General features: G+C 50.8%; 3 long non-coding RNA genes across 4 annotated transcripts; 1 reads left to right on the top strand and 2 right to left on the bottom strand.

The window, feature by feature from the left end:
- Nucleotides 1–3,025: 3,025 nt before the first annotated feature.
- On the bottom strand, nucleotides 3,026–9,392 carry LOC116661970. The gene is made up of 3 exons (XR_004317932.1): nucleotides 9,279–9,392; nucleotides 8,393–8,505; nucleotides 3,026–7,818 (listed from the first exon to the last, which is right to left on the bottom strand). It is a non-coding gene; the product is annotated as an uncharacterized LOC116661970 (long non-coding RNA).
- A 6-nt stretch (nucleotides 9,393–9,398) lies between these two features.
- Nucleotides 9,399–18,132, top strand: LOC116661969. The gene is made up of 3 exons (XR_004317931.1): nucleotides 9,399–9,732; nucleotides 17,463–17,616; nucleotides 17,734–18,132. It is a non-coding gene; the product is annotated as an uncharacterized LOC116661969 (long non-coding RNA).
- Nucleotides 18,133–18,223: 91 nt separating this feature from the next.
- On the bottom strand, nucleotides 18,224–26,431 carry LOC106730980. 2 transcript variants are annotated; one of them, XR_004317929.1, is made up of 5 exons: nucleotides 26,417–26,431; nucleotides 25,607–25,672; nucleotides 24,469–24,629; nucleotides 23,583–23,695; nucleotides 18,224–23,008 (listed from the first exon to the last, which is right to left on the bottom strand). It is a non-coding gene; the product is annotated as an uncharacterized LOC106730980 (long non-coding RNA). The 2 variants fall into 2 exon arrangements; XR_004317930.1 differs by having other exon boundaries at nucleotides 24,469–24,540.
- Between the last annotated feature and the right edge of the window lie 702 nt (nucleotides 26,432–27,133).

The raw sequence follows: 27,133 nt of genomic DNA, 5'->3' as shown, positions 1-27,133 counted from the left end.
CATACCGCTCAGGTTGTTAATCATGTTATGACTAATGTTACTCAGGCTATGATAACTCAGACTCAAATTGATGATTGAATTATGTGTTGGCTTCAGGCCTTGGAAGCTGCTTTGGAATGGCTTGGTGACCAACAACAAGCCATTGTCGATCGCCAGCCCCTGCAGTGTGATTGGCAACATGATAAGATACTTGTTACTCCTCTTAAATATAACCACTCCCAGTATTCTTGGGACGTTATTGAAAAACAACTGCAAGGAGTCTTTTCTTCTGATTTACAAAATAATGTTGATACTCTTTTTGCCCAGCTGCATCAGCAACTCATTTACATTCAAAAGGAGACTCAAACAAATATGGGACAGGAATTACATAATATAAAATGGCTTAACCCTACCAACTGGTTTAATGGCCTCAACCTCTGCATCTGGGTTATTGTTGGATTTTGTAAAGTAATCGCTTGTGTTTTTCTTACAGTCTGCAAGGTAATTTACTCCCTCCGTGCCTCTTCAAATCAGGAGTGCCAGGTGATGATGTCCCTTCTGAAATCAAGAATGATCCCTTTTAATCAAAACAAAAAAGGGGGATATGTGGGAGCCAATGATTGGGTTAACAAATTGTAACAGACCCCAGCCACTTATCTCCTTAAAGAAGATGTGTTTAGTAACCGCCTTGCTTGCATAGTTGAGGTTTTAGCAATGACCCAGGCCCTCGGCTATAAACACTGGGCGGACCTGCTGTTAGATAGTCTTCTACCCCCAAAACAGCCTTGGGCTGGAATGGTAAACAAGTTATAAAAAGCTGCAGACTCAGAGGTGAGAAGGCTGGTGAGCCAATGACGGGGAAGGTCCCCTGAGAGGGCAACCTAAGGCAGGCACAGCCGCCTGAGTCCAAGTTGTTATGCAGCTGATTCTCAAACATTCCTCCCTGATAAGCTGAAAGGCTCAACATGAACATGATTCACCAAAAAGGGTCTTCTGACCTTGAGCCAAACACCAACAATAAGCAAAGCCTTTGTACTCATTGTGATCCCACCCTGTCCCTCCCTAAATTCCTGCATTCCTCCTTTGACTGTACTCAATAAACATGAGAGATTTGAGAGGCTCGTGGAGTTGGCTCCCGACTCCCTCTCGCTCTCTTGACTTTTCCACAGAGTCTTGAGTAATTCATTCCGTGTCGGTGGGACTTCTGCTGGCCAGAACCCACAACTGGTGACGAACTCACATATCTCCTTACTGGAAGCCACATCAGCAAGTACAGACACCAGCATGGCTGGTGTGTGCCTACAGTCAGCCCAGGTTAGTTATGGAATGGCCAACGTCCGAAGTCCAAAGACCATGAGAGAGCAAAGGGACAGGTGCGTCCTTTCTCTGCAAACATCTTATATAAATTCCCTCTGTATCCAGATACCTTGTTGGGGAAGGAGAGGAGGATGAAGAAGAGGGAGGGGAGAAGAGGGGAAGGGAAGGAGGTCCCTAAAGGACAGGCAGTGAGGCTCTAAAGATATGTTCCCTTCTTCTCAAATTTGCTCTGACTGACCTTGGGCAGGACTCATGTCCTGCATCCCTTGCTTGGGTTTTCTCTCTGAGGGTAGTGCCCCATGTAAGCAAAGCTGTTTCCAAGCTCCCTTAACCTGTCTTGTTGCTTAAACAGAAATTAGGCTGGGTCTAAACCATCTCTTTGAAAGTTAATCCAGATGGCAAGCAGCTGTGTTCCCCGTCAAGCAACTAGTGTCCCCAGTCATGTACATGATGCCCCCAAACTGCAGTCTGAAGTTGTCATAGCTCTTAGGCATTGTGACGATAATGGATGACTGATGGAACTGGAGCTGGGAAACCGTCTGGGCATTGGAAGCCTCCTCTGAACTGTGACAGACCTCCATCGCTGGGTTCCCATCAAAGCTTGAGAATGCCTTCTGTGGCCACCAGTGACTGTTGGTGTTGAAATGGAGTCACCACCTGAAACAGCATTTCTGAGGATCCCTGGTGACAGGGGCACATGTTATGAAGACATTATACTGGGCACAGGTGTGGATGAGCATAGGTGGATGGGAGCAGCTTAATGGGCTACCCGTCCTGGAACATAGAGGGCAGGAGCCAGTATGGAAATCAATTCCAGCTGCGATAGAACACAAGCGCTTCTCTGACCTCTGCATCCTGGGGAAGCCCTCAGGCAGGATGAGAGACTTTGCAGCTTAGGGTCTCTAGACTGATTAGCATGAATAGAGCAGCCCAAGAGCTTAATGAAATCCCAGGGAGAAACCCGTGACAACCGACCCACTGGGCACATCTTCAGTCAGGACAGACTATGACAGTCTTCCCCTCCTTTCCTGGGCAGATGCTTCACAGCCACAAGAATAAGGGATTTGATGAATGTTTAAGCCATGGTAAGCTGTACTGAAGACTTGGAATTTTGGTTAATTGGAAATTTTATACAAGTGATGGAAAATATATTGATATTTTTAAGGGACAATGTCACAAATACCCTTTCACTGACCTGCATTTCTGGATTCTGCCTTTACTAAGATTTGATAAAACAAGGTAGTGTGGGACAGTGAGAAACACTTCAGAAGCAACAGAATTGCATTCCAAAGAGATAGCACCAGGAGTTAAAACTGTGTGCTCACTGCTCCCAGGTTCGCGCCTCAGGACTTCGGGGCTGATGTTCTGCAGAAGCGTACCGGCCACCCCACCTACGCCTCACCCTGAGCAGGACCAGGAGGTGCCCCCCACGCCCACAGCCTCCAGGCACGTACTTGTGCTTCTCACCTGGTGGCCAAAAGGATCACTTCGCAAAGGAAGGTGCCAGATCACCTACTCCCTTTCTTACCTTAGCAAGGGGAGAACTTCAGCCTTGGCCTGGAGACCCAGCCCCCCTGCCACCAACCCCCTGCCACCAACCCCCTGCCACCAATGCCCCAGACCACAGAGCTCAGAGCCCCGCCCCGGCACACGCTTTCAGGCACACACAGAGACGCGTCTTCACCCATCACGCTCGCAGTCACTGCGAATAACAAAATCTACGAGTGGGAAGTTTTCCAACACACACATTTTATTGGAGAAACAGAAGTGTTCTACAAATTCCTCAGCCACGTGGGAGGATTTATTTCCTCCAGGACACTCAGGAGAGGGAGGACATGAGAGGAAGAGTGCAGTTCCAACTGGCAAGACTGGACACATCAGTGTATCGACTGAAACCATCGGAAAACAAGGCTTGTGGCTGTATTCCTCCCTCGGACTGATCACAGAGAACTCGCCATCAGGGCACAGACACTGACAAACGCATAAGCAAGCCGGAGGGGGAACACTCGCTCCTACTTGTCCCTTTTCCTCAAGGTACCCTTGGCACGACTTCCACTTAAAGAAGTTCTCTGCACAGGCCGGACTCTGGCCAGGACTCGGGAAGCCCCACTTGTGGGGAGGGGGCAGATGCCAAGGGGACCTGGTGTGTCACGGTAGGATGCGGAGCCCAAACACAGAGCAGGAGGAGAAACCAAGGTTTCCTTAATCCCTGTCGGAAAAAGAGAGGAGGCTTTCATCCCTCCCTTTTCTGGGAGGGTTTCCTTTGGAAAACTTGTCAGCTCTTTCTCTGCCTCTTTGCAATGTATGCAAATCTTTTCGAAAAGCTAAAGAAGCCTCCTGCCAATTTTACAAGCCAGGAATGTTCCCTCAAGGAACTGGCAGCAAAGGATGCCTGTCCAGGGCGAGAGGTAAGTAAACAGGGAACAACTTGAGCAGCTGAAGCCAGAAACTCTGCTACACCCTCCTGAAAATCAGAGAGAGAGATGGCCATCAAAGCCAGTGCCCAAGAGCCAACAAAGCTGCAGGAGAAGATCAAGGAAGATGGAACGCTGAGGGGCTGTGCGGGAGACAGTGTCTCAGGAGGGTTCCAGCAACGGCTGTTCCTCCTCAGAGCTCCCTCAGATTCTGTTATTACGCAACAGTAGGAAATTCAATAAACAACATAAAACAGCACACAGAGAGAGGCAGACACAGCAAAGCCTTCCCCTGGCGGAGAGGCCCACGAGTCACTAGGAAAATGACGTATAAGGACCTGCTCCCAATTTTAATGTCTCACCTTTGCAAGAGGCCCACATTTTCTCACTGCACACCCATCAGTGGGCCGTGCTATCTTCTCCATCACAGCCGGGGACACCCAGAGGTAGTGGGAGGAACAGGGTAAGGGGACAGGAGACATATCCCTGACTTCACCAACACCCACCACAACTTTCACACCAAAGCCCCTTGTCCTCCCCACGGTCTCTCTCATACCCGCAGAGCCTCCTCAGATCCCTGGGGACCACTTACATGCCGGCCCCAGATTTCTCAAATCGAGAGACATCAAAAGCCCGAAACGGGGAAATCACAGCACCCCTCCCTCCTCAAAGTGCAACCCCCATCCCCTGCCACCCCTCCGGTAGCGCAGTGTCACGCACAATGCACGAATTCTCATTGCTGCTGAGCACTGCCTCTTCCTTGACAGTGCAGACAAGGTCCCCTTGAGGGAGGGTCAGCTACCCCAACAGGGAGACCAAAATGGCAGAGGGGCCAGACCACCAAGCAGCAATGCTTCTCAGCACATAAACCAGGGACGGGACAGCCACGGCCTGGGGGGGGGGGTGCCCTCTTCAGCAAGAAGCATAGGAGGGCTCCCTCCTCCAGCCCGGACACCTGACCCGGGAGGTCCCTGGACATCCAGGCTCATCCGCACCTGTCCCCGAGGATCCCAACGCCCCGGCTTCATGCACTGTCCACTGACGGGACCCCCCCCCCCGGGGGGCCTGTCTTCCAACCCACGTGCAGAGTGTCTCAGCGGAAGCGGGCAGACAGCGAACACGGACACGCTCCAACCGCGTCCACACACATGCAAGTGGAAATCTTAAGGACCCCCAACTCGCCACTGCCCTGCAGCCTGGGACTGGTTCTGTTCAGCTCCTTCAGATCAGCACCGAAGCCCGACAACCGGCCACGGCCAACTTCTTCCCCCGGACCCAACACGTCCCACGCCCCCCACGCAGCCGTGGCCGGTGTGTGCCCTGGGCAGGACTTCAACAAGGCATCCGAGCCACGGGAGTGTCGACAGGAGAGCTGTCTGGCCAGAGTATCAGAACACACCAGCAACAGCAGCTCACTCTCATTAGCCTCTCTGAGGAGCACAGCTCAGTACAACATGAGACGCTGGGCGGTCAGCTCGCCCACGTGGGATCATTCACCACGTTCAACATCAGCGTCAGCAGCTGCCTCTCAGGAGACTCCCTCGGAGGACCGTGCTAGGCCCCAGCGTAGGAGGGCGAAGGCCCACCTTTCCTGAGCCACTTTCCCCAGCCTAAGGCAGGGCACAGCATGAGGCACAAGCACAAGAACTTCCCTAGCAGCAAAGTCCAAAAGCCTCAGGGATGCTAGAAAATCAGGAGCAGCCCCCCAGCACGAAAGTCTCCTCTTTGCCACAAGGCCGTGCCTTCTCGTGGCGCACTCAGCCACGTGCACTGACACCCTGGTCCCCGTGCTGTGCCGGTCCCAGGCAGTACCAGGGATGCGGAAGGGGCACAAGACACTTATTTGAACGCCGATGCTTCTCATAACTTTCACACCCCAGCCCCTTGCCCTCGATCTCTACGAGCAGCTCTTTGCAGTGCTGCTGTCCCCGGTCCTCTCCCCACCTGCAGGCTGCAGGCCTCTGAAGGAAGGACCTATCCTCTAGGTATTCCATCTTTCCTGATCAGGACGCTCCGGCCCTTGTCTGGCCCTCTACCCTCTGTCATTTTCTCTCAAAAAGAACCGACAATCATGGTGGCCGGCAACTCAGCCATGAAAGCCATTTGGTTCAAAATGTATTCTCCCAACTTTTATGACATTATCACGACCACTTGTGGCTCCTACTGCAAAAACACACTGTGTGACCTCGGGATAACCACGCTCAGCAGAAAGGGGGAGCACACGGAGGTGTGGGTAACCGCTGGTTTCTCACGCAAGAAAATGTTACGTAAGAAGGCTTCTCGCAGCTTAGTGATTAATACCACAAGATACAGGACCCGTTAAACCTGGCTGTGATGCCCCCTATACAGTTTTGCTGGCTCTGTTACCAAGGCAAAATCCATTCTGCACACCATGACTGTTCTCTGGGAAACAGAGACCCTACCAGTCCTTAAACCACAGGCTTTGAGACGATTCGGTAATAAACCAATGAAAAGAACTAAGGACAGTTCTCCATTCTATTCAGCTTTCTACCAGTGACAGCTGTGGCTTTTTTTCTTAATCAGCACCCTCACCGCCACAGCCACCATCATGGCTACCACCACCACCACCACCATTTCCAGTGGGCTAACGAGCCTCTCAAAATGCCTGCTGCTGTCGCAAGTCAACTACTGTCTGCATGTAACAGGGAATCAGTACAACAGGGAAGACACCTCATTTCAAAAGGCCTTGCCTTCGAGTGTCCACTATTACCCATTCTGTTCCTGTCACCCACAGAAACAAGGGGCATGAAGGAATAGTTAAGACAAACATGAGCCTGACGGGGGAGACCGCACTTAAAAACTCAACAGTACGTTACCATTCCCACACGCGCGGAAACGCTGATGGAGCACACGCCTCAGGACAAGGCAGGCCTAGGAATGCGCTCCCGGGCAAAGAACTAAGCAGCCAGCTTCCATCCAGCTCAAGTCTCAGTAGTATCACCTCCTCCCTCCTCAAGGGTCCCAATTCCTGAGGTTGCCACCAATCAGAAAAAGCCTGTTAGGGATGCCCTGCCTTGTGACCGCTTCCTACAGCGCTAGTACTCAGCAGAATCGCCCACCAAACAGTTCATTTCTGGTGGATACATCTTGCAAGACCCATCGCATTGTACACTTGAAATACGTGCACTTTACTGTACAGGAACCGCACCACAATAGAGGTGCTACAAAATGCAAATGAAAATGAAAATGAAAAAAATGCATTTAGGCCCTCCAATGAGAAGACTCAGGAAGACTGCAGACGGCAGCGGGCACAAATCTGTGTGGAAGGAAGTGGAGGCGCCATGGTTACTGGTAAGTTTCACAACTGCTTTGACTAGCAAATGAGCCAGGTGTGGTCACCGTCATGTCTCCTGGTGAAGGAACACTGGTCAGGATAAAGCCTCTCCTGAAGAGCATATGTTTCAGTTTTTCACTGAGTGAGAAATGAACCATGACCCCCATCTTCCAAGGATTTAAAGTAATTTAACCCATTACAGGGATAAACCAAAAGAGCAGGAGATGCCCATGTGCTGGGAAGAGGCTAGGCACTCTCACTTCTCCTCAATAAACAGACGTGCACTTTGAACTCGGGTGGCTGAACTTCAGCTTCTATGATGCCAGGTTCTGGCTGAAACTGGTACCAATAGGCAAGCAGAGGAAGTAGAGGAACCAGAGTTAGCTGCTGAGCCTGAGGGTTACGAGCCTCTTTGAGAACACTTCAGAACAGTGCGTGTTTCTGTTTAACGCCCACCCCCTGCTACAAGCGCCCCTTCGAATGACCAAATGTCTTCACCGGAATTCGATAAATTCAACACCACACAGAAAAGAAGTGATTTATACAGAAAAGGAAAGAAGTGAAGACCTTTCTGGCACTGCCAGCCTACAGGCACCCTCTGCCTGCAAGGGTTCACGCGCTACAAAGTCCTCACAGGTGCAGGTGTTGAGCCACAGCCGCCTCCACGTAAGGTGTCGAGTTGATCAGAGCAGAACGTTGCTGAGAGGAAGGAAAAGCCTGGCGTCCTGGGCGTCCCTGTTGCTTCACAGTTGGATTAAAGAGGTGTGCTTTCCGAGGAGATCCTTGAGTAACTTCTAAGGTAGCCTGCTGGCCCTGAGAAAGGGAACAACCATTTCAATGATAAGATGCCAAAGGCTAAAGAGCTTGGACAAGAGTGGGAAGCAGTGGTAAGAAGGAGAGTTGAACCAAACACCAGCGTGTTCGGCTCCAATATGTGGACTCCGGAAATGGGGTCGGGATTCCTTGAGCACCACCTGTGGGCTAAGCCCTTAACCGAGGTCATCACACTTGATTCTCACAACATCCATGACACCATGGTATGAATCCTGCTGTGCGAAACAGGAAACTGAAGCTCAAAGAAGATAGTGAGAAAGAGCTATGAAACTTTTAGACTCAGATACTGCAGACTGTGGATCAAACAGGATGTGCGGTCCCAGCCAAGTCTGCAAGCAAAGACATGGCCAAGAACGCATGGCAGGGTGAACATCCGAAGGAGGACTGACCTTTGCATTACTTTCATTGTATCCTGTGTTTCCAGGATCCCTCCCAGATAAATGTCCACCCTGCAGCTGTGGGCGTGCTCTGGCAGGCCACCATTTCCCACCACCCATGTGGTCCACAGGTCCCATCTTTACCCTTTTTCATAGATAGAAATGCTTTAAATTACCTTCCGATCCATGTTGCCATTCTAGGGGAAGACGTATCTGAGCCGCTGAGTGTCCACAGCCTGGAAGTCTATTTCCCACAGTCCCATCCAGGCCACCTTGCTGCTGCCTGCCGCTGCAAGAGTTTCCAACCACAACAAAAAGTCAGATCCAAACTTCGATGGGAAACTGTCAAGATCACGTTATTCTGAAAGCTGACATTGTAACAAAGTCAACGTGTCTGTAACCGCAGCACCCGCAGGGAACCGAGGAACAGGATTAAGGACCAGGCCACCTGTTTACTCATTTTCACCTTGAAATTCTCATCATTTTTTTCTTTTTCAGGCAACACATGAAGACGACCATTCCGAAATTCAACCAACAGATGTTATTAACCTTAAAGCCGTGTGGTTAAATGAAACACAAAACCGCGCTCAAAGGCAGCCTGTCACTGGTAAGCAATCTCGCGAAAACGGCCAAGACCAAGACGCAAACAAATCCCCGGCGACGCCATCCACCCAACGACCCCAGACAGCGAAAGGCAAAAGCGGCTCGCGGCGCCCAACGGCCACCGCGCTGGGCCGGACCCACACCCACCCCGACCCGGCCAGCCGCGCCAGCCCTCTCCACCCTTTACGCCGCAAACACCGCAAAGCGTTAAGCCCACGACCTGGGGGAGGGGGCGGTCCAAGACCCGCGTTTAAACAGAGAACACGTCCTGAACGTTTCACCACGTTGGCACAGAAAGCCCAGCACTGCGGCCGAACGCGGCCAGGAGGCCTTCTCCGCCAACCGCCCAGGAGCCCGGGACGCACGTCTGTCAAAGTGTACCCGGACACACCAGCTACCCGATTCTCTCCGAATCACACGGCGGACAGCCCACTACGAAGTGAAATCAATGAAACTTACACTTTTGAGGTCACTGGAAAGGGAGCCGCCATGTCCCCTCATCACGCGGAGGAACGGTCCACGGAAGCCGCGCTGTACAATCCAGGGTCGCGAGCGCGGTTACGTGGTAAGGCGTCGTGGACGTCCTACGGCCCCGCCCCCGACATCGTCATTGGTGGGCCTGCAATGATTGACGGCGAGGTTGTCCGTTCCCCCCAGGTGTCCTGCAGGAACGTGCCCATTTCTCAAGGCCCAGCGAAATCGCTGAAATCATTGCTCTTACTGTTATGTCTTTCTACATCTGTGTCCATTCTTCAACGCCTGGGTCTACTTCTGAAGCCTTGGCACGTATCTTTTCCTTTGTTTCCTGTCATCTCAGACTTTGGAAATCTTGCTTATCCACTTTACCCAGCCCTAGATCAATGGTCTCCTCCTCCAGGAAACCTTCCATGCTCTACCCTTTCCACCCTGACAGGTAAGTGTGAGTTCTTCACTATTAGATACGGACATGAAGAAACATCAGGGCAGAGATGCAGGGGAATCGTGCGAGCTCTGGGATCGGATAGTACAGGGCTGGGCAGTGTGTGAAGGACCCAAGGTTTGTACTTGGAATTTTGGCAAGTCAGTTCAGGTTGCAGACACTAGGGGGAGGTCAGGGAATACCGAGGACAAAGTAATGCATGGCAGCCTCCCAGGATTGGTCCTAGCGATGGATCCAAAGAACTGCCAGCCACCTTTTTCAGGATTTTTATATCGTTTCCCACCTTTCTGTCTGTGGAACTCTTGCCCTCCCTTCAAGACCCAGGCATAATCAGTTCTCTAGCTCTTTCCCACTCCTAGCCCAAAAAGAGTTATTCCTCCTGTTGCTATAGAAGAAAGATACGGGGACTTCATGTCTCTGCAGCAAAGGTCCCTAAGCTCCATGATCATGCAAAGTGAGATGAAGCCCCTTCTTTCCAGGAGGCCGTCTGCTGAGAGATTTCTGCAGCTGCCTTCCATTGGTGAATCTTGCAGACAAGAAGCTGCCACTCCCCTAGGGCTGACTACCTTGGGTGCTTAACTCATCTCCACTCCAGTGAGGTGGGTAGACCACACAGCCACCGGGTCATGTCAGTTGGCCTGCACAGTCACAGTGCCCAGGGCTCGTCGGAAGGATGATCAAATGCCAGCACTGTCCTGCCCACGGGAAAGGTCATATGTGGGGGTGGGGGGGGCGGGTTGTGAGGCGTCGTTGTGTGCACATGGTCACGCAGTAGTCCATGACATTGCCCTGCCCACCGTGATGGTTGTTTTTTTGTGTGTCAACTTGACTGGTCATGGGATGCCCAGATTAAACATTATTTCTGGTTGTATCTGTGAGCCTGTTTCTGGATGAGATTAGCATTTGCATTGGTGACTCAGTAAAGTAGAGGGCCTTCCCCAGTGTGGGTGGGCAGGCATCATCCAACCCACTGAGGGCCTGAACAGAACAAGAGAGAGAGGAAGGAAGATTTGGCCCCTTTCCGCCTGTGTCACTGCTTGAGGTGGAACATTTCTCCTCATCCTCTCCTGCTCTCGGACTGGGAGTCACCCCATCAGCGCCCCTGGTTCTCAGGACTTCAGACTTGGACTGCATTACCCCTCTGGCTTTCTTGACATTACCGCTTGCAGACAGGAGATCGTGGCACGTAGCCTCCGTAAATCTATGAACCAATTTCCTCAGGATAAATCTCCTTTATATGTATATATGTATGTGTCTATGTATATGTGTGTGTATATACATATACACACTCACACACACATATGTATATAGAAAACATCTCTTATTGGCTCTGTTTGTTTGAATACCTCTGACTAATACGCGGGAAACATCACACTCAGCCGCAGCTGTCAGAGATAGCGTCATAGTCTTCAAACAGAACTTGGAAGAAAGAGCAAAATCAAATAAATTAAAAGTAGTTCCAACCTATGGGTGAGGAAACTAACATAGTGGAAACAGGCAGCCAGACATTGGGCAGTGCTAAGGACACAGCCATTGGCCCAGACGGGTGTCTTCTCCATTAGAGTCTGGCTGCTCATTTGCAAGTTCCGAGATAGCTCCTGGGTGAGCTCTTCCAGAGCTGCGGTTGTGGGATAAGACTCTGACGAGGATCCAGAGGGCAGGAGAGTTGTTGCAGGCCTGGTCCAGCAATCAGTGAAGTGGCGCATCAGGCAACTTAGTCCCTATGGGGAGGGGAGAGAAGGAAAACTGGGGCTTTTGATGTGAATCCTGTCCCAGGATGTGCCAGGTCCTTGAAGCTTGTCCCTCTGACTGGCCTCAGCAGATGGATACGTGCTCAACCCTCTTAATACCCGGCATACGATGACCAACATCACACGGGTCCTGCCTTGGATCACCAGTGTCTCCTCGATCAGTGGTCACAGCTCATTCTGGACTCATCCATACTTCATTCCACAACCGTGGCCTGTCTGCAGAAAATAATCACTTACCCCTTACCTACCGTGCACTGTGGATAGCGGTTAAGCGTAGGGCTTGAGGTGTGCTGCTTGGTCCGTATCACAGCTATTCCTCTCACCAGCTGAATATCCTTCATTGCTTTCTGTGTCTCCGTTTCCTAATCAGCAGAGTGAGGATACCAGTAAGAACCATGTCACCAGGCTGCCGTGACGCTCAGTGAGTTACTGCAAAGGATTTACACTAGGGACTGGCACACACGAAGCTTTCAAGTCAAGTCTGACATCTTATTATCATCATGCGTCCGTCTGGTCAAATGTCACCTCCTTTCTGGAGACGTCCCCATGCTGTCCCAGCTGACACTAATTTGCTTTCTCGAATTCCTTTCCTGCTGACCATTCATATCACATAATCCACGTCTTACAACACATTGTCCAGTTTGCCAATTCTTTATTCCACACTTTGTTACTGTCCTCTATGCTAACATCTCTGCTCATGGATGGATGAAGTCTTGCACAACTTATTTGAGTCTATGTCTCATTCTCAAACGTTTGCCGCTAGTTTCCAATTCATCAGCTGACTAGTTTATTTTTTCCTGGTGCAACCTAGCTCAGTATACAGCACAACACATACGAAGATTCAATAAGCACACAAGGAGATCCTGAAATAGTACTTTTCACTGGGAGATTCCCCAGAAATACTTCCCCTTGCGGATTCCGTAAACTCTCCTGTCCACTCACTGGTTTTGCCAGAAAGCACAGTGAGGGCGATGCTCTGACAGAGGAACTGGCAAGCGGTCCTGAAGATTTGGTTGACTACCCCAGGCCAGTCTGTCAGGAAAGCATGCAGCAGGCTGAAATGCGGGTCTCAGGAGAGCTGCTGTGCCCGCCCCCCCCCCGGGGGGAGAGAGGAGGCGGTTTAAAGGATCGGGAAGAGCACAGGAGCAGAAGTGTTCAAGATCACGGCTGTGGCCGAATCGGGAGAATGCATACTCTGACTTGACTGGAGAAGAGAGGTGACGATGTAAGTGGCCAAAGATGAGGGGACACGAGGCCCAAAGCAAGGAACCCTGGGTTGGTAGACTCCAGACATGCCATGCGCTTTTCAGGCCTATCATTTGGGTGTCAGTGTGCGGAGCAGAACAGAACAGAGGGTCATCAGGGAAAGGGAGGCTATTTAGTCATAAGAAGGTGTTGCTGGAATCCAGGAGGGTGGTAATGAATGCTGGAGCTCCGAAGACTGAGTGAAAAACATGGGTGAGGTGGCAAGGAGTGTACGTGCAGTGGCCGCTAGGTGAAGAACGGGCGCTCAGAGAGTCAGGGGCTACTGCAAGTTTGATGGTGCCATTGCCTGTTTGGATGGTGGTGCCATCAAGTGAGAAGAGACACAAGGGCAGAACAGCTTGGGGGGAGAAAGAAGGAAAGATGAGCAGTGCACGTTGCCAGAAGTCTGAGGTGTCGATAAGATTGGAAATAAAGATGAATAGTAGTTCAGTGGAAATGAGGTCTGGAAGTGAGAGAAGAAGAGACCCAGAGCTGGCAGTCCTTGCAGGAGGTTTGATGTGGGAGTCCTGCAGTGGCTGGGATCTCCTGATACAGGATACAGAATGGGCTGAGAAGAGGGCCAGCAGAACCCCAAGGAAGGCTCAGAGTTTGCGGGCGTGCTTACCGATCGACAGCAAGAAGGGAGACGGAAGGCAGGAGTCCGGGGTACAGAAGGTAAGATGCAGCAGGTCATGGCTTGATTCTTTGTGTCTCTGCAGTGCCAGGATGATTACGGAACCCTGGTGCCAGTGGTCTCATCACCTGCCCCTTCTACACCTAAAGGCATCTCTGTGGCTCATTTACCTGTTTGCTCAGAGATGTCATTCTGGTCAGAAGAAGGAGAGTTCCTAATGCATCAACAGTCCAAAGACCTCACTAGACAATTCACCACTGGCTGTAGAGTCAGGACCCAGTAACAGACCTCTGGCTCTGTCCCCTCCTCCATATATTCTCATCTCCTTAGCACTTCCTGTCTCCTTGCCTCCCAGTGGCCCTCAGAACCCACTCTTGGTCCCTCTCCTCCCGTATCCTTCTAGAGCATCATGCCAGCTGCTTTCAGTGCTGGGCCCACGGGGAGACTGGTGAGTTTCAGGGCCACAGACTCGTTGCTGAACTTGCTTCCCCGTGAAGTGTGTTCCTGGCACGGTCAGCATGCTGGGGCATGTTTTCCATCCACAGTACAAACTTCTGGAAGTGGATCCTCTGGGACAAAAAGTGTTAGACAATTCTAATACTTTGATATTCATTGTTGAAATGTCTTCCAGAAACTTGTAACTATTTTTATTACCCTTTAAAAATCTGAGAGTTGTGACAAGAATAGATATAATTTATTGCAACAGACAAACAACAAGTTTATACTGTGTAGCGTACGGAACTGCATCCAATATCTTGTAGTAACTTATGGTGAAAGAAAATATGAAAACGAATATATGTATGTTCCTATATGACTGAAGTATTGTGCTATACCCTAGACATTGACACAACATGGTAAACTGACTATACTTCAATAAAAACATATTTTAAAAATCAAAAAATGTAATCCATTGGAACAAAATTCAGTTAAGTGATAGTCGCAGCAGGAGGAATTGGGAAGAAAAGTCTGATGTGTCATACACTTCTTGTTCCCTAACTGATCTCAAATCCCGAAGAGTGCCACACCAGAACTTAGAGCTGTATCGGTGAGCACAGACTACCTCCCAGCTGCAGCCCGCATTAAATTTAGCGTCTCCAGGAACCGCTGCCCACAAGACAGACCTGGTAGGAAGCTCTAGCGAACCTTCGTTCAACTAAATCTCTGTTTCAGCAGCACAAAAGCATTACGCAAGCCTTAGATAACCTTTCATTGTCTTCCTTTTCCCATTCCTGTACTGTGAATAATCAACTGCAAAGAACGTGGCCTTTGGAGTTAAAATCTACATTCCCCCACTTCTCAGCCTTATGCCCTTAAGCAAGTGTGTGAAACGAGACTCCTGGGAAGCCCCTGGCAGGCCTGTTGTAGGAGCAGAGTCAACAGTGAACAGGGCAGAGCCAGACACCTAGCACTGAGCAGGAGTTCAGTGAGTGACAGCAAATGTTCCGCACAACAATGCAGGGCCAAGACCCCGCGCTCAAGGAGGTGTTCGCTGAGTGTGATAAAGTGATTCTCCCAAGGTCATGGTCATAATAATAAAGCTGAACCCACAGTTCAGTGTCTTTCAGATCCCAGTGGAAGTGTTTTGCGAATATTAACTCATTTAATCCTTGTCAGAGCCTTTGAAGGTAGATACTGCTGCCCCTGTTTTACAGATGAGGAAAGAGAGATTCAGAGACATTCTGTACGTTTTCTGAAGCCGTGTGGCTAGGTGGTACCAAAGCCAGGATTCAAATGCTAGCAAATTGGCCTCACACACCCAGCTCTTATCTGGTGAGCTACATGCTGTCTCCGCACTCAGAGTGTAGACAGAGATCTCAGCCTGAAATGCAAAGCTATTTTTGTCAGTTGCCTAGAAAACATCTGAGAGAACATCCACTTCTTCAGGACCTTATCAAAATGGGATGCTCAGAACTCTCTTTAAATTTTAAGATCTACTAGAGAAAAGCTAATACCTCGCAAATGTACTTCATAATTTTTCCCCCAAAATAGAGAAATAGTTTTATTTATTTATTTATTTATTTACACTCCAAACGGTTTTAAAATTTCATTTAATAAATGAATTAACTTATTTTTAAACCTTTTTTTTTGTAGTGGAGGGACCAGGGACTGAACCCAAGACCTTGTGCACGCCTAGCACATGCCTAGCGTGCACCCCACCACTGAGCTGTACCCGACCCCTGGTTCCTAAAGGGTTTGCTTAATACTGTGAATGCATTATGTCAAAAAGGGTCATTCACATTCTGCATTTATACAATATTTACAAACCTCCTACCAAAGACTTCTACCATTCTTCACCCACTCATGAATGGAATCAGAGTGCCTGTTTTCCTGTATTCTGAATATTAGAGTTGTCAGCCTTCACTGTAAATCTTCTCAGGAAAACTAGTGTTGTAGTTTCCTTTGTCTGAATGGGTTTGAAGAACATTGCATGCAAGTGATCTGGAATGCTCACTGGGCATCTGTAACTTTCCTCTGTCGACTGCCTGGTCAAGACCTTGGCCCATCTGTCGGCCGGTCAGTGTGAGGGTGTCCCTGGGAACCTGTGACGGGTGCCTGCTTCCTGGAGGGAGGGCAGTCTGGCGTAGGACGGTGCAGTTCGGCCTACCTGTGGATGGTTAGTGTCAGGGTTGCCCCTCCTCCTTCCCCTCATGAGGAGGGCTCCGTGCTGCCCCACCACAGGGCTGGGCCAGGGCCTGGGAACGGTCTTGGGTCTTGTTCTGGGACTTGGGACAGTCACCAAGAGTAGACCTTCATTTGGAAGAGCCATGGTGGCCCAACGCTGACCCAGACTACTTGACTGGATCAGTAGAGAAACTTAGAGCCCTCACAGTAGGGACCAGACCTTCACGTCTGTGCCTCTCTGGCTGGAGACCAGGCCTGAAGCACACTCTGTGTCCATGGGAAACAGACAGATGGACACAGAGACAGAGTGATAGATAGACAGAGAAAAAGAATGGGAAGGAAGGAGGAAGGCAGAGAGGACCAGCCCTGCTGTCCGTCTCCCTGTGTCTGGAGGAGACTTTTGCCCCGGGGGCTTCCTGGACAAGCACAGCCCTCCCAGCCTGAGTCTGCCCTTGCTCGGGGCCTCACCAAAATCCCTGCAGTGCCTGGAGGACCATCGGGAACGTCAGGGGGTGATCATCAGTCTCTCCCAAAGTCTTGGCAGAAAGGAGCTCCATGCCTTTCAGGTCTTGGCCTCCCTGGGGTGGGGGAAGGAATCAGAGAAAAAAGCAGAAAAGGACCTCAGAGTGGGCGGGCCCCTGGCCGTCCCTCCTTCCTCCAGGCTGCCTGAGTCCTGCCAGCTCATCTCCAAGTTGATGCCACTTTCAAGGAAAAGGGAGAGAGCAGAAGGGGGAAGGGACCCCCTGAGGTGTGTGGAGAGGCCTGAGCCTTAGACCCTTGACCACTGGAATAACGAAGCTCTCTATGTGCACACGTGGGCTGGGCATCATGGATACAGCTCCATCCACGTGCCTGTGCACCAAGATCCCTAACTCTGAGTGTCAGAGTGTCCAGTGCTTGAAACACACTTCCTTTCATCAGCACATTTATCCCCACAACAATGGTTATGAGAGGGATACACACAGCCTGGCCCATCCAAAGCCCTCAAAAAATGGAAGAAATTACTCACACAGCCCTCAGGACTTCCCCAGAGCCCAAACTCCCAGTTCTCATGGAAAACACACAGCCTGCCCGCTCATTAGTTACTTAATACTTGCCGCTCCTACATTAAGAGTACACGTGAGGGGTAACCCCCAAATCTCACCTGGCTGTCGGCATGGATCTGCATAGCTGAGTGCGAGGAGCTCAGAGCCTGAAGGGCATCTGGTTCTTTAACACGGGAGTGGGTAGTACTAGTGACAGAAAGAAGTCAATGCCAGCTGCAGCGGGAGAGCAGGAGGGCTTCTCTGACCTCCAGATGCGGGGGAAGCCCTCAGGCAGGAGGCCCTCTAGGCTGGGTGGCAAGATCTGAGTTCCTGACACCTGCAGCCCAACAGCTTCATGAAATCCCAGGGAGAGACCCGAGCCCACTCACCCAGCGGGCACGTCTTCGGTCAGAACACACCACCACAGTCTTGCCCTCTCTTCCCCAGGGAGAAGATTTTAATGACCACAAGGCCAAAGGGTCATTAGGCAGATGAAAATGGACCTTAACGTTCTCCTGGCATGAGGATTCCAGCATCAAATGGCCAACTAAAAGGCTGACGGATAAAATGTTTAATCCATGCTCACCTATACGGATGAAATGTAAGTTTAATATTGGAAATTTTACAGAGAGTGGGTAGAGTTTTGATATGGTTAAGCAATGAACGACAGCAAAAAGGATCTACTATTGAGTTATCTTTTGATTCTGTCCTTTCAAAGACAGGCAATGAGTGTGCCACAGTGAAGAAGTCCTAAGACTCAGGGGATTTGGGTTCTGATGCAGACTGGACCAGGAGTTCACGGTGTTGTGTGCTCGCTGCTCCCAGGTTCGCGCCTCAGGACTTCGGGGCTGATGTTCTGCAGAAGCGTACCGGCCACCCCACCTACGCCTCACCCTGAGCAGGACCAGGAGGTACCCCCCACGCCCACAGCCTCCAGGCACGTACTTGTGCTTCTCACCTGGTGGCCAAAAGGATCACTTCGCAAAGGAAGGTGCCAGATCTCCTACTCCCTTTCTTACCTTAGCAAGGGGAGAACTTCAGCCTTGGCCTGGAGACCCCGCCCCCTGCCACCAACCCCCTGCCACCAATGCCCCAGACCACAGAGCTCAGAGCCCCGCCCCGGCACACGCTTTCATGCACACACAGAGACGCGTCTTCACCCATCACGCTCGCAGTCACTGCGAATAACAAAATCTACGAGTGGGAAGTTTTCCAACACACACATTTTATTGGAGAAACAGAAGTGTTCTACAAATTCCTCAGCCACGTGGGAGGATTTATTTCCTCCAGGACACTCAGGAGAGGGAGGACATGAGAGGAAGAGTGCAGTTCCAAATGGCAAGACTGGACACATCAGTGTATCGACTGAAACCATCGGAAAACAAGGCTTGTGGCTGTATTCCTCCCTCGGACTGATCACAGAGAACTCGCCATCAGGGCACAGACATTGACAAATGCATAAGCAAGCCGGAGGGGGAACACTCGCTCCTACTTGTCCCTTTTCCTCAAGGTACCCTTGGCACGACTTCCACTTAAAGAAGTTCTCTGCACAGGCCGGACTCTGGCCAGGACTCGGGAAGCCCCACTTGTGGGGAGGGGGCAGATGCCAAGGGGACCTGGTGTGTCACGGTAGGATGCGGAGCCCAAACACAGAGCAGGAGGAGAAACCAAGGTTTCCTTAATCCCTGTCGGAAAAAGAGAGGAGGCTTTCATCCCTCCCTTTTCTGGGAGGGTTTCCTTTGGAAAACTTGTCAGCTCTTTCTCTGCCTCTTTGCAATGTATGCAAATCTTTTCGAAAAGCTAAAGAAGCCTCCTGCCAATTTTACAAGCCAGGAATGTTCCCTCAAGGACCTGGCAGCAAAGGATGCCTGTCCAGGGCGAGAGGTAAGTAAACAGGGAACAACTTGAGCAGCTGAAGCCAGAAACTCTGCTACACCCTCCTGAAAATCAGAGAGAGAGATGGCCATCAAAGCCAGTGCCCAAGAGCCAACAAAGCTGCAGGAGAAGATCAAGGAAGATGGAACACTGAGGGGCTGTGCGGGAGACAGTGTCTCAGGAGGGTTTCAGCAACGGCTGTTCCTCCTCAGAGCTCCCTCAGATTCTGTTATTACGCAACAGTAGGAAATTCAATAAACAACATAAAACAGCACACAGAGAGAGGCAGACACAGCAAAGCCTTCCCCTGGCGGAGAGGCCCACGAGTCACTAGGAAAATGACGTATAAGGACCTGCTCCCAATTTTAATGTCTCACCTTTGCAAGAGGCCCACATTTTCTCACTGCACACCCATCAGTGGGCCGTGCTATCTTCTCCATCACAGCCGGGGACACCCAGAGGTAGTGGGAGGAACGGGGTAACGGGACAGGAGACACATCCCTGACTCCACCAACCCCCACCACAACTTTCACACCAAAGCCCCTTGTCCTCCCCACAGTCACTCTCATACCCGCAGAGCCTCCTCAGATCCCTGGGGGCCACTTACAAGCCGGCCCCAGATTTCACTAATCGAGAGAAATGAAGAGCCCGAAACGGGGAAATCACAGCACCCCTCCCTCCTCAAAGTGCAACCCCCATCCCCTGCCACCCCTCCGGTAGCGCAGTGTCATGCACAATGCACGAATTCTCATTGCTGCTGAGCACTGCCTCTTCCTTGACAGTGCAGACAAGGTCCCCTTGAGGGAGGGTCAGCTACCCCAACAGGGAGACCAAAATGGCAGAGGGGCCAGACTACCAAGCAGCAATGCTTCCCAGCACATAAACCGGGGACGGGACAGCCACGGCCTGGGGGGGGGTGCCCTCTTCAGCAAGAAGCATAGGAGGGCTCCCTCCTCCAGCCCGGACACCTGACCCGGGAGGTCCCTGGACGTCCAGGCTCATCCGCACCTGTCCCCGAGGATCCCAACGCCCCGGCTTCATGCACTGTCCACTGACGGGACCCTCCCCCGGGGCCTGTCTTCCAACCCACGTGCAGAGTGTCTCAGCGGAAGCGGGCAGACAGCGAACACGGACACGCTCCAACCGCATCCACACACATGCAAGTGGAAATCTTAAGGACCCCCAACTCGCCACTGCCCTGCAGCCTGGGACTGGTTCTGTTCAGCTCCTTCGGATCAGCACCGAGGCCCGACAACCGGCCACGGCCAACTTCCTCCCCCGGACCCAACACGTCCCACGCCCCCCACGCAGCCGTGGCCGGTGTGTGCCCTGGGCAGGACTTCAATAAGGCATCCGAGCCACGGGAGTGTCGACAGGAGAGCTGTCTGGCCAGAGTATCAGAACACACCAGCAACAGCAGCTCACTCTCATTAGCCTCTCTGAGGAGCACAGCTCAGTACAACATGAGACGCTGGGCGGTCAGCTCACCCACGTGGGATCATTCACCACGTTCAACATCAGCGTCAGCAGGTGCCTCTCAGGAGACTCCCTCGGAGGACCGTGCTAGGCCCCAGCGTAGGAGGGCGAAGGCCCACCTTTCCTGAGCCACTTTCCCCAGCCTAAGGCAGGGCACAGCATGAGGCACAAGCACAAGAACTTCCCTAGCAGCAAAGTCCAAAAGCCTCAGGGATGCTAGAAAATCAGGAGCAGCCCCCCAGCACGAAAGTCTCCTCTTTGCCACAAGGCCGTGCCTTCTCGTGGCGCACTCAGCCACGTGCACTGACACCCTGGTCCCCGTGCTGTGCCGGTCCCAGGCAGTACCAGGGATGCGGAAGGGGCACAAGACACTTATTTGAACGCCGATGCTTCTCATAACTTTCACACCCCAGCCCCTTGCCCTCGATCTCTACGAGCAGCTCTTTGCAGTGCTGCTGTCCCCGGTCCTCTCCCCACCTGCAGGCTGCAGGCCTCTGAAGGAAGGACCTATCCTCTAGGTATTCCATCTTTCCTGATCAGGACGCTCCGGCCCTTGTCTGGCCCTCTACCCTCTGTCATTTTCTCTCAAAAAGAACCGACAATCATGGTGGCCGGCAACTCAGCCATGAAAGCCATTTGGTTCAAAATGTATTCTCCCAACTTTTATGACATTATCACGACCACTTGTGGCTCCTACTGCAAAAACACACTGTGTGACCTCGGGATAACCACGCTCAGCAGAAAGGGGGAGCACACGGAGGTGTGGGTAACCGCTGGTTTCTCACGCAAGAAAATGTTACGTAAGAAGGCTTCTCGCAGCTTAGTGATTAATACCACAAGATACAGGACCCGTTAAACCTGGCTATGATGCCCCCTATACAGTTTTGCTGGCTCTGTTACCAAGGCAAAATCCATTCTGCACACCATGACTGTTCTCTGGGAAACAGAGACCCTACCAGTCTTTAAACCACAGGGTTTGAGACGATTCGGTAATAAACCAATGAAAAGAACTAAGGACAGTTCTCCATTCTATTCAGCTTTCTACCAGTGACAGCTGTGGCTTTTTTTCTTAATCAGCACCCTCACCGCCACAGCCACCATCATGGCTACCACCACCACCACCACCATTTCCAGTGGGCTAACGAGCCTCTCAAAATGCCTGCTGCTGTCGCAAGTCAACTACTGTCTGCATGTAACAGGGAATCAGTACAACAGGGAAGACACCTCATTTCAAAAGGCCTTGCCTTCGAGTGTCCACTATTACCCATTCTGTTCCTGTCACCCACAGAAACAAGGGGCATGAAGGAATAGTTAAGACAAACATGAGCCTGACGGGGGAGACCGCACTTAAAAACTCAACAGTACATTACCATTCCCACACGCGCGGAAATGCTGATGGAGCACACGCCTCAGGACAAGGCAGGCCTAGGAATGCGCTCCCGGGCAAAGAACTAAGCAGCCAGCTTCCATCCAGCTCGAGTCTCAGTAGTATCACCTCCTCCCTCCTCAAGGGTCCCAATTCCTGAGGTTGCCACCAATCAGAAAAAGCCTGTTAGGGATGCCCTGCCTTGTGACCGCTTCCTACAGCGCTAGTACTCAGCAGAATCGCCCACCAAACAGTTCATTTCTGGTGGATACATCTTGCAAGACCCATCGCATTGTACATTTGAAATACATGCACTTTACTGTACAGGAACCGCACCACAATAGAGGTGCTACAAAATGCAAATGCAAATGAAAATGAAAAAAAATGCATTTAGGCCCTCCAATGAGAAGACTCAGGAAGACTGCAGACGGCAGCGGGCACAAATCTGTGTGGAAGGAAGTGGAGGCGCCATGGTTACTGGTAAGTTTCACAACTGCTTTGACTAGCAAATGAGCCAGGTGTGGTCACCGTCATGTCTCCTGGTGAAAGAACACTGGTCAGGATAAAGCCTCTCCTGAAGAGCATATGTTTCAGTTTTTCACTGAGTGAGAAATGAACCATGACCCCCATCTTCCAAGGATTTAAAGTAATTTAACCCATTACAGGGATAAACCAAAAGAGCAGGAGATGCCCATGTGCTGGGAAGAGGCTAGGCACTCTCACTTCTCCTCAATTAACAGACGTGCACTTTGAACTCGGGTGGCTGAACTTCAGCTTCTATGATGCCAGGTTCTGGCTGAAACTGGTACCAATAGGCAAGCAGAGGAAGTAGAGGAACCAGAGTTAGCTGCTGAGCCTGAGGGTTACGAGCCTCTTTGAGAACACTTCAGAACAGTGCGTGTTTCTGTTTAACGCCCACCCCCTGCTACAAGCGCCCCTTCGAATGACCAAATGTCTTCACCGGAATTCGATAAATTCAACACCACACAGAAAAGAAGTGATTTATACAGAAAAGGAAAGAAGTGAAGACCTTTCTGGCACTGCCAGGCTACAGGCACCCTCTGCCTGCAAGGGTTCACGCGCTACAAAGTCCTCACAGGTGCAGGTGTTGAGCCACAGCCGCCTCCACGTAAGGTGTCGAGTTGATCAGAGCAGAACGTTGCTGAGAGGAAGGAAAAGCCTGGCGTCCTGGGCGTCCCTGTTGCTTCACAGTTGGATTAAAGAGGTGTGCTTTCCGAGGAGATCCTTGAGTAACTTCTAAGGTAGCCTGCTGGCCCTGAGAAAGGGAACAACCATTTCAATGATAAGATGCCAAAGGCTAAAGAGCTTGGACAAGAGTGGGAAGCAGTGGTAAGAAGGAGAGTTGAACCAAACACCAGCGTGTTCGGCTCCAATATGTGGACTCCGGAAATGGGGTCGGGATTCCTTGAGCACCACCTGTGGGCTAAGCCCTTAACCGAGGTCATCACACTTGATTCTCACAACATCCATGACACCATGGTATGAATCCTGCTGTGCGAAACAGGAAACTGAAGCTCAAAGAAGATAGTGAGAAAGAGCTATGAAACTTTTAGACTCAGATACTGCAGACTGTGGATCAAACAGGATGTGCGGTCCCAGCCAAGTCTGCAAGCAAAAACATGGCCAAGAACGCATGGCAGGGTGAACATCCGAAGGAGGACTGACCTTTGCATTACTTTCATTGTATCCTGTGTTTCCAGGATCCCTCCCAGATAAATGTCCACCCTGCAGCTGTGGGCGTGCTCTGGCAGGCCACCATTTCCCACCACCCATGTGGTCCACAGGTCCCATCTTTACCCTTTTTCATAGATAGAAATGCTTTAAATTACCTTCCGATCCATGTTGCCATTCTAGGGGAAGACGTATCTGAGCCGCTGAGTGTCCACAGCCTGGAAGTCTATTTCCCACAGTCCCATCCAGGCCACCTTGCTGCTGCCTGCCGCTGCAAGAGTTTCCAACCACAACAAAAAGTCAGATCCAAACTTTGATGGGAAACTGTCAAGATCACGTTATTCTGAAAGCTGACATTGTAACAAAGTCAACGTGTCTGTAACCGCAGCACCCGCAGGGAACCGAGGAACAGGATTAAGGACCAGGCCACCTGTTTACTCATTTTCACCTTGAAATTCTCATCATTTTTTTCTTTTTCAGGCAACACATGAAGACGACCATTCCGAAATTCAACCAACAGATGTTATTAACCTTAAAGCCGTGTGGTTAAATGAAACACAAAACCGCGCTCAAAGGCAGCCTGTCGCTGGTAAGCAATCTCGCGAAAACGGCCAAGACCAAGACGCAAACAAATCCCCGGCGACGCCATCCACCCAACGACCCCGGACAGCGAAAGGCAAAAGCGGCTCGCGGCGCCCAACGGCCACCGCGCTGGGCCGGACCCACACCCACCCCGACCCGGCCAGCCGCGCCAGCCCTCTCCACCCTTTACGCCGCAAACACCGCAAAGCGTTAAGCCCACGACCTGGGGGAGGGGGCGGTCCAAGACCCGCGTTTAAACAGAGAACACGTCCTGAACGTTTCACCACGTTGGCACAGAAAGCCCAGCACTGCGGCCGAACGCGGCCAGGAGGCCTTCTCCGCCAACCGCCCAGGAGCCCGGGACGCACGTCTGTCAAAGTGTACCCGGACACACCAGCTACCCGATTCTCTCCGAATCACACGGCGGACAGCCCACTACGAAGTGAAATCAATGAAACTTACACTTTTGAGGTCACTGGAAAGGGAGCCGCCATGTCCCCTCATCACGCGGAGGAACGGTCCACGGAAGCCGCGCTGTACAATCCAGGGTCGCGAGCTTAGTGACGTGTTAGGGCGCCGCGGACGTCCTACGGCCCCGCCCCCCGCCATCGTGATTGGTGGGCCTGCAATGATTGACGGCGAGGTTGTCCGTTCCCCCCAGGTGTCCTGCTGGAACGTGCCCATTTCTCAAGGCCCAGCGAAATCGCTGAAATCATTGCTCTTACTGTTATGTCTTTCTACATCTGTGTCCATTCTTCAACGCCTGGCTCTACTTCTGAAGCCTTCGCACGTATCTTTTCCTTTGTTTCCTGTCATCTCAGACTTTGGAAATCTTGCTTATCCACTTTACCCAGCCATAGATCAATGGTCTCCTCCTCCAGGAAGCCTTCCATGCTCTACCCTTCCCACCCTGACAGGTAAGTGTGAGTTCTTCACTATTAGATACGGACATGAAGAAACATCAGGGCAGAGATGCAGGGGAATCGTGTGAGCTCTGGGATCGGATAGTACACGGCTGGGCAGTGTGTGAAGGACCCAAGGTTTGTACTTGGAATTTTGGCAAGTCAGTTCAGGTTGCAGACACTAGGGGGAGGTCAGGGAATACCGAGGACAAAGTAATGCATGGTAGCCTCCCTGGATTCGTACCAGCAGTGAATTCAAACAGCTCCCAGCCACATTTTTCAGAATTTTCAGATTCTTTTGTTTCTTCTCTTTATGTGTTAATCCCACCACTCCACTTCTCTATTTTCATGACTCAGGCATAAGGAACCTCTTCTCTTATTCCCTGCCCCATTTCTTGTTCCCACCCTCATCTGCAGGGTTATGTTTTCTTCTCTTTTTCTAGGGGAAGGATAACCCACTTCAGCTGTTGTGTGGAAAGGGCACCAAGCTTCATTATTATTCAGTCTGAGGCTAGAAGTCTTCCCCTTTTCAGGCGGCCATCTGCTAAATGACTTTTACAGCTGTTCAATCAGGGATGTGCAGATTTCAGAGGGAAAACTACCTTGTGTGTTGAACTCTACTGGTCCCAACTGTGGTAGGTGAACCACATAGTCACTGGGTTATGTTTTGCAATAATTCATGATGTTGCCCTACTCACCCTGGAATATCATCTGCAGCCAACAGTAGCTGAAAGAGATGGCCTCATAATTCTCCAAGAGGAAATCTGAAGGAACAGCAAAATGAAATTGGTGAAATTAATTTCCACAGGGACATCTTAGTAACACATGGGGCAAGACTTGGCAAATTCTGGGACAGGATTCACATCAACAATTCTTCTTTATCTACCCTCCCCATGTGAATTAAGCTCCCATATGCATCACTTCACTGATTGCTGGACAAGGCCCCCAATAATATCCTGCCCTCTGGATCTTTGACGGCATCTTTCCCCAAAAGTCCAACTCTGAAAGAACTCACTTCTAAGTTTTGACTTACAAAGAAGCAGCCAGACTCTAATGGGTAAGTCATCCATGTGGGCCAGTGTCTGTGTTCTTAGGACTGCACAGTAATCTGGCTCTATGTCTCTGATGCTAGTGCTCTCCTCACTCAGGCTCTCACACCTGCTACTCTCACACCTACAGACATCTCTGTGGCCCAGGTACCTGTTTGGTCAGAGATGCGTGTCCTGCCATTCTAGTCAGAAGAAAATAAGTTCCCAATGGATCAACAGTCAAAAGACCTCATTAGACAATTCACCAATGGCTGTAGAGTCAGGACCCAGTAACAGACCTCTGGCTCTGTCCCCTCCTCCATATATTCTCATCTCCTTAGCACTTCCTGTCTCCTTGCCTCCCAGTGGCCCTCAGAACCCACTCTTGGTCCCTCTCCTCCCGTATCCTTCTAGAGCATCATGCCAGCTGCTTTCAGTGCTGGGCCCACGGGGAGACTGGTGAATTTCAGGGCCACAGACCCGTTGCTGTACTTGCTTCCCCGTGAAGTGTGTTCCTGGCACAGTCAGCATGCTGGGGCATGTTTTCCATCCACAGGACAAACTTCTGGAAGTGGATCCTCTGGGAAAAAATGCATTAGACATGTATAAGGTTTTGACGTGCATAATCACAGTGTTTGAAATATTGTTTAAAAATCTGAGAGAATATTCATTTCCTCATGACCTTGACCAAACTTGTGTTAAAAGCTTTCTTTAAATTTTAAAATCTACCAGAAAAAAATAAAGTAAATAAACCTAATTACCCCCTCCCCCCAAAATAAAATAAAATCTCCCAGAGAAAACATAATAGCTCATGAAAGCTCTGATTGGTTTTTTTTTTTTTTTTTTTTTTTTTTTTTGGTAACTTGACTGAGCCACAGGGTTGCTCCTATATTTGGTCAAACATCATTTTACGTGTGCTGTGAGGATGTTTCTAGGTGGGATTAACATATATATTTGCAGACTGAGTAAAGCAGGTTTCCCTCCCTAATGTAGATGGGCCCCATTCAATTAGTTGAAAGCCTGAATGGAACAAAAAGGCTGGTATTCTCTCAAGTGGTAAGGAAACCTCCTGCCTGCCTGCCTTGTGCTGGGACATCAGTTTTTTTTTCCCTGCCTTTGGATTTGAACTGAAAAATTAGCTTTCCTGAGTCTCCCGTTTACAAACTGCAGGTCTTGGGTCTTGTCAGTCTCCACAAT

Source organism: Camelus ferus, chromosome X (assembly GCF_009834535.1).
Source record: "Camelus ferus isolate YT-003-E chromosome X, BCGSAC_Cfer_1.0, whole genome shotgun sequence".
NCBI lineage: Eukaryota > Metazoa > Chordata > Mammalia > Artiodactyla > Camelidae > Camelus > Camelus ferus.
The sequence above is the reverse complement of the archived record's forward strand: the minus strand, read 5'-3'. Positions and strand labels throughout refer to the sequence as shown.